General features: G+C 51.8%; 1 protein-coding gene across 5 annotated transcripts in view; it reads right to left on the reverse strand.

Annotated features, from left to right (window-relative positions):
* The window catches only part of SIPA1L2 (signal induced proliferation associated 1 like 2), a 129293-nt gene extending 122299 nt beyond the window's left edge, over nt 1-6994 (reverse strand). For 4 of the 5 annotated variants that reach the window (XM_058020059.1, XM_058020058.1, XM_058020057.1 and 1 more), the window contains exon 1: nt 3285-3452. The gene's annotated coding sequence lies outside the window, so the exon portion shown is untranslated. Of the gene's footprint in view, nt 1-3284; nt 3453-6971 lie in introns of those variants that run through there. The other variant, XM_058020056.1, reaches the window with a different exon arrangement.
* Nucleotides 6995-7394: the final 400 nt, after the last annotated feature.

Raw genomic sequence — 7394 nt, forward strand, 5'->3', positions numbered from 1 at the left:
GTCGTATGACATCATCACTGAACGTCATCAGGAATTAATGTTATCCTTAATGAAATTTATGTAAACAACTAGTGTTTAACAAACAAACAAACAACTGTGAAACATACTTTCAATCTACTAAATACAAATTCCCGTATAAATTCTTCCTATTGGATTATTTGATTTGGTAGACAGTCCTCACACTCTTCTCTCAAAATTCAGGTGGAAAAACCAGGGTTGAAAAGGACTATGAGGGGCAGCCCTACCTCAAACTTCATTAACTGTCCAGATTCACAAAAGGATGAAAATTGTGCTGAAAATAAAGAAATAAACTGAAGCTGATCTTAACTTTGCAAGAGGCAACATCTTCAAGAATCAGATACAAATTATGTTACCTAATACAAAAAAAATTCTACTCTGAGGACAATATTGCAACATACAGAAAATAAATAGCCACCTCCCCTTTACTGATCCACAACCCAACTTACCCAAACATTTTAAAATTGCAAAGCATTTTAAAGTGCAAAGCAAAAATCACATGGAAAAAGAGCACTTGTCAAACCCTGATTTCATTTCAATCTGTAAAAACAGCTACTGTTGGTAATCTTGGATGACTAACGTGAGAAACTAGATAACCCAGTGCCCCACCCTCTTTCCACAATCTGTAACTTGTCTTATCATAAGAGCATAGCTTTTCTTCTTCTGTGTTACCAAACTAGATCTCTCAGCAGTAAAAGGCAGGAACCTACTGAAAATATTTTAACATACAACCATCTAAATATAATCCTAACTCCAGCCAAGGCAAGGAGAAAATACTTCCTTTCTCCTGCAGTTTGAACAGGTGATCTGCAGATAAAGAGCTTAGGTGCAATGCCCATGTCCAGTATGAAGCGGGAAGTGAAAAAACAAACTGCCTCAATTCAGTCACAAAAGTCAAAAGCAGCAAAAAAAAAGGGGGATGATTTTGCCATCTGTTTGACCACTGCTTTGCTTAGTTCCTCATTTGACTCTCTTCATTTGCAAGAGTATTTCACAATGCACTTGAGTAATGGCATGTCATAAATGCCTACAAAAAGAAGACCATATTATCTTTCTTTCAGGAAAATGAAATATAAACCTTTAAAAATACTCTGATATGTACAGTAAGCAAATACCAGCTACAAAGAACTGAGGTTTTGTTTAGTTCTAAGCTCCACATTATATCCTTGGCATATATGAATGAAATGATCTTTAATTGATCCAACAGGATTGGTGAAACAGTCTGGCATCCTTACAAGCATTCCTTCTGGTTCCATCTAAGTGCTACACGACCTGCTAAGGTAACCCACTGGGCATGCAAAACCAAGACAATACATTCAGAGATCTCTCTAAATCTAGCTTTATATGAATGCTACATGAATTATAAATCAACTGTTGTGGACCCTAAGTGATGTTTAAATATCTATAATGCATTAGAGCTCTTGATGATTTAAACATGTTTGCATTAATAATACAAGATATTTCAAAGATCAAATTTGAAGATTTAAGAATTTCAGAGCCACCACTGAAGAAGCGAATGGAGGGCAAATAATACATTCCCACTGACAAAAGGCACAGTTTTGTAAAAACACAAGAAACACAGTAATAAGGCATCAAGTCTAGGCATTTCTATATCCAGCAGGCTGTGAAGCACTATGTTTCTGAATCCAATTCCAAAACGTTTCAGTCTAAGGTAGCCAGGTTCAGAATCTAGGGGGAAAATAGCTGAACAGACAATATTAATGCACTACGGTCCCTTTTAAAATAAATCCATCAAACTAAGTAACAACTGAGACTGAATTATTTGTTTTTCCCCATTTTCAAACATCCTGCGTTATCCAGCTGCTTTCCTTTATAGCAATGTAAATATTATGCAGAGTTACCTTCCAACTAAACAAACTTTCTTTAGATGTTAGTAACACACATGTAAAATAAAGTCTAAAGAGGCAACATAAGCTAATCAAAACAACAAATTCTGTCAGCTAGTAGGCAAGTTTCAGATCTGCTCGTGTCTCATCGGTGCAGAACTGACCAGAAGATAGTTTACTATTCACGTGAAAAAAAATAATAAAATAGACAAACACAGAAATAGCAGGCTGCAGGGACAGATTACATGCTTTCCTTCCCTGCAGGATAGCTGATATAAGAAAGCCATCTAGTGTTAACTTTCAGAAGTGAAAACTGCGCACAAAAGAGCTCGGGAAAATTTACATGTGCAATTCTCTTTAACTTTGCATGTCTTTTGCATCATAAAAACAAATAAAACTCGTTTCCTCTAGAAACGAGGCTAAAAGCAAGTATTCAAACTACCGATGTATTAAAATAATGCAGCACCAAGCACTAAGGTAGTTTACTGACCTACTTCGTGAACCTTAACAGCCATAGCTGAGATTTGTCAGCTTCGGAGTTGCCTTTGTCAAGGCTGTGTAACGCTACTTCCCCATTCGCAGGGGCTCGCACGGCGCAGCCGAGCGCTGCCGCCCAGCACACAAGGGCTGCGAAGCCACCAGCATCAAATCCTAGGCAAAGTTGAGCCGAGCTGGCTGCTATTTAACAAACCGAACGTCAACTTTGGAGAACGGACCCCTGAACAGCTCTGGGAGATAGCAAGATAACAAAGAGTGCAAAAGGATGCAGCCTGCGCCCTGCATCCAGCAAGCAAAAAAAAAAGGGGGGGGGGATTTAAATCATTTAAGGAAACTGCACGGGCTGGAGAGGCTTCTCCTCTGCTACCCCAAACGCTTGGCGGTCCCCGCTGCACCGTGCCCGCTCTGAGCAGCAGCTCTCCCCAGAGATGTCCGATCCGGGCAAACTTACTCCGCGATTGCCATTATTCTTGGAGTGAGACTCGGAGAGGGGAGCGGGGGGCTCGGGCTGCCTCACTCGGCGGCAGAAGCGCCCCGCAGGTGACTGCGACCCGGCGGACGCCCCCGCGGCCATTCTCCACGGGGCGGATCGCATCGCTATGTATAAAGGCGACGTGCGGAGCCCGCCGCGCCGGGGCGGGGTGGCTGCGGCCGGGGCGAGGACGGGGCGCCGCTGGGGACCGGGGGCCGCCAGGGAAGTGGGGCCCGCGCCTCCCCGCTGCTTTCCCACCCCCCTCAGCCCTCCGTCCTGCAGCGCAGACCGGAGAAGCCGAGCCTCCTTCCCAAAGGCACCTGAGGGAAGAAGAGATGGGTCTGCCCTCACAGCACCCCCTTCCCTGAAGTGCTCCCGAGCCCTTCCCGGGAGGGAAGGCACTCGCACGCCCGCGGGGCACGGACGCGGTGGCGGGCGCCGCTCCTTACCTGGTGCTGCCGCGGCCGCCGCTGCTGCCCGCGCTCCGGCTGCTCCGGCCGCGGGACCCCCATGCCCCCCGCGCACACGGGCTGCGCTCCGCTCCCTCCCGCGGGACCCGCCACCCGCGGCGGCCCGGAGCCCTGCACACAACCGGGGGCCGTGCGCTGGGGTGCTGCGGGGTGCTGCGGGCTGGCGTGAGCGCCGCTGCTCCTCCTCTCCTTCCCCCGCCACCCCTTCCCGGCGCTCCCCCACGCTCCGCCCGGCGCTGGGTCTGGAGTGCGGCTCCGCCGCCGGACGGGAGGGCGGGGCGGCGGCGGGAGGGCGGGGGCAGCAGCGACACTCACACCCGCGCTGCCGCCCCGCACGCCGCGGCCCCGCCCGCCCGCCCCGCCTCCAGCGGCTCCGCCGGCGCGGCCCCGGGGACCGCCAGCTCCGCTGTCGCGCATCCCGAACCCCGGGCCCCGCCTGACACCGCCTCCCCCGCCGCGGCGGGGTGCGGGAGGGATCCCCGGGGCTCCCCGGGGACGGGCGGCCAGCTTGGGATCGGAAGCGAGCAACAGGTGGGGTGCGGGACGCAGCGAGGCAGAGCATGGGGGCCCGGGAAGGGCCCTCCCGTCAGCGAGCCGGGGAGCGCCCCGTCCTTCAGCCCGCCCGCGCCTCCCAGCCGAGTGCGGCGGAGCAGCGCCGAGGCAGAGCGGCCCGGCACCTGCCCCTGCCCCGCACGGGCACTCCTCTTCGCCTTCAAGACCCTGGACAACGCCGCCAGGCCCGGGCGCTCTCAGCCCCTGCCCTTGCCCCTCTGCCGCCCTCGGGCTCCTGAGACCCCCGGCTCCTTCCCGCGGGAGCTCCCCGAGTGGCGGGCAGCGGGGTGACCGGGACTCTGTGTCATCCTACAGGCTCTGCATTGCCTCTGCGAAAGTCCGTCTGAGAGCCCCTGGGCTTGCAGCGGGACTGCTGTGTCCGCACCCCTTTAGTGTGCGCTCTTACCCACACCTTGAAACCGGAGATAGCTATAGAGAAGAAACACATAGCAGTGGAGTTCTCAGAATTGCCCTCTGTGCTCTTAAGTCTCCTGTGCACACTCTTAAGTTTCACGTGGGTCAGGAGTTTGGAGCTTTCCCTCTGTCTTGTGCAGCCCTGAACAGGTTAGTTTGCCTGCCAAATAAGCCATGGCTAGATATCCACATTTCCTCCACCTCCCCCACATGTTCTGGTAAGCAAACCAAAAGCTGTTTTCAGAATTTAAATTTCCCTATTTCTGCTCTGCAGGCTAGTTCTGCAAAGAGCTGTATCTGTAATCATAGGACCCACTTCTACATAGAAGTTGCAAAATAGAAGATGTTATCAGGACTAATGTGGCTGCTCCCATCTGCTACCCCAAATGACGAGGCCTGCAATACTATTGGAATAAAGTCTACTCCTACAGAACCCTACAGAAACAATCCAGGATTCTTTTATGTTTTTCCAGTCCTCTCTTGCTTTCTTTCCCCTCCGCCCATACGCACATCTCATGGGTAAGTAACTTTCTGGTTGTACCAGTTCACTCAGCTCTGGCAAGCAGGCTGGATGTTGACATTTACAAGTATTCCACTGCCTAGTAAACTTCTCCTCATTGCCTGCCTTTTGCTGGAAGCAGAGCAGAAGCCTACAGTGGAAAGGAACTGCCACGTGTATGCTAAAGATCCAAAGGCCAAGTTTTGGGTTATTGCATCTAACGGTTCCTTTAATGCACATTTTACATCAAGAAACACAGTCCACAATCATAAATGCAGGCTTAGGTTGATAGGTTCATGCAGGCTTACTAGAACAAACTTTGAGGTGTCAAGATTAAAAGCACTGGCAAGCATTACATTCATTAGTTAGGGTTTGGATGCCTGCTTGAGTGTTATTGTTTTGGTTAAAATGTTATTTTAGAATGTTACCATTTCTACCCAAAATCACTAGTCTAGTTAGGCAGCAGACTGCCTCTGTACTGACAGGACCACAGAAATAATATTATTATTGTCCTAACAAAAAGCCTCAGAAAAATGCACCACAAGTGAAAGGAACGGTGTATTTTTCACTTTGTCCTGTTATAGGCAGTGTCTTTCCTGGAAGGTTCACTCCTTTAAAACGGAATGAAACGACAAAATGACAGAAAAATATAAGTGGAAACAGAGGGAATCGGGAGAGGTGTGAGTGGGCACAGAGTATGGCAGGCAGTGCTTGTCTCATTTCCGTGCTGACCAAGTCCTCAGTGCTAGAGGGCTCTGGCTGCTTGTTCCGATGAGTCCCCCTCACTCCGAGGACGGGCTCCGCAGCAACTGCTCAATTTTCTCTCCTTGTTGTCATTCCTCTCGCTCGCCGCATCTCTTGCGCCGAAGGGAAGCTGGGAGAGCAGCGCACGGAGGGAAGCTGGGGAGCAGAGCTGCGGGAGCAGAGCACGGAGGGAAGCTGGGGTAGCAGATCTGGGCGAGCAGAGCACGGAGGGAAGCTGGGGAGCAGAGCACGCAGGGAAGCTGAGGGAGCAGAGCTGGGGGAGCAGCGCATGGAGGGAAGATGGGGGAGCAGCGCACGGAGGGAAGCTGGGGAGCAGAGCTGCGGGAGCAGAGCACGGAGGGAAGCTAGGGGAGCAGATCTGGGGGAGCAGCGCACGGAGGGAAGCTGGGGAGCAGAGCTGGGGGAGCAGAGCGTGGAGGGAAGCTGGGGGAGCAGAGCTGCGGGAGCAGAGCACGGAGGGAAGCTGAGGGAGCAGAGCTGGGGGAGCAGAGCATGGAGGGAAGCTGGGGGAGCAGAGCTGGGGGAGCAGAGCTGGGGGAGCAGAGCTGGGGGAGCAGCGCACGGAGGGAAGCTGGGGAGCAGCGCACGGAGGGAAGCTGGGGGAGCAGAGCTGGGGGAGCAGCGCACGGAGGGAAGCTGGGGAGCAGAGCTGGGGGAGCAGAGCTGAGTGAGCAGCGCACGGAAGGATGCTGGGGGAGCAGCACACGGAGGGAAGCTGGGGGAGCAGAGCTGGGGGAGCAGCGCACGGAGGGAAGCTGGGGGAGCAGAGCACGGAGGGAAGCTGGGGAAGCAGAGCACGGAGGGAAGCTGGGGAAGCAGAGCTGGGGGAGCAGAGCTGGGGGAGCAGCGCATGGAGGGAAGCTGGGGGAGCAGAGCTGAGTGAGCAGCGCACGGAGGGAAGCTGGGGGAGCAGCGCACGGAGGGAAGCTGGGGGAGCAGCGCCGTGGCTCCCCATCCCCCGTGGGGCCGGCGCTCGGCCCCGGGAGCGCCGCCCGGCGAGAGCCGCCCTCGGCCGCCAGGGGTCCTCTGGCAGCCGCCCGGGGCCGCGCTCTGGCTGCGCTGTGCTCAACTCGCCCGTGCAGTGCCTGACCCACCTCTGGCTGCGGCTGATTCTCTCCCGCCTGCACCCTCAGTGCAGCTAAATGGTTCTTTCATAAGCTTGGCTACATTTCACGTGCAAACTTAGGAAGGCGGTAGCGCACTGTACTAATAGCAGCAATATTTTGTATGCTAAGAACAATATTTGCATATACTTACTCTGTTTTCTTTTAAAGGATCGTTTTAGAAAGCACTTTGGATGCAAATCAGCTTCCTCCAAGAATATTTCATTGTTTCACCTACTATCCTAAAGAGCACTATGCTTAAAAAACCCTGACATCTTATCTGTAAGTCATGGCATTTCCTTATCCTCTGAAAAAATGCTACTCAGTCCTTACCGACTGCAGTGGTGAGATTAACTCCTTCCTGCACATAGGGTGCATTCACCCCTCTGCATACTGTCCTGTCTAAAGGGACTTCATCTGGATGTGAGAAATGCTTAGGCGTTCTGCTGTGGGGTGCCTCCAAGGCTGACATCCACCATTAAAGAACAGACAAACTGTGGTAATGCCTGTGAATAAAAAAAAAAAAAAAGATTTCTCAGCTAACAGAATGTACTTCATGATGGAACTGTGATAACTGACTTACTTAACAGGTCTAACATTTACAGCCAACACACTAAATGGTATTTAGGTTGCATTCCCAAAAATAATCATTACCTGTGTCTTGACAAGATCCAGCACACTGATACGTATTAGGGTTTTGCTGTTAGGACAGTCTGGAATATTGCTGTGATCACTGCTTTGCTTTTTTTTTCCCCC

The sequence above is a fragment of the Melospiza georgiana genome, chromosome 3, assembly GCF_028018845.1.
Source record: "Melospiza georgiana isolate bMelGeo1 chromosome 3, bMelGeo1.pri, whole genome shotgun sequence".
NCBI lineage: Eukaryota > Metazoa > Chordata > Aves > Passeriformes > Passerellidae > Melospiza > Melospiza georgiana.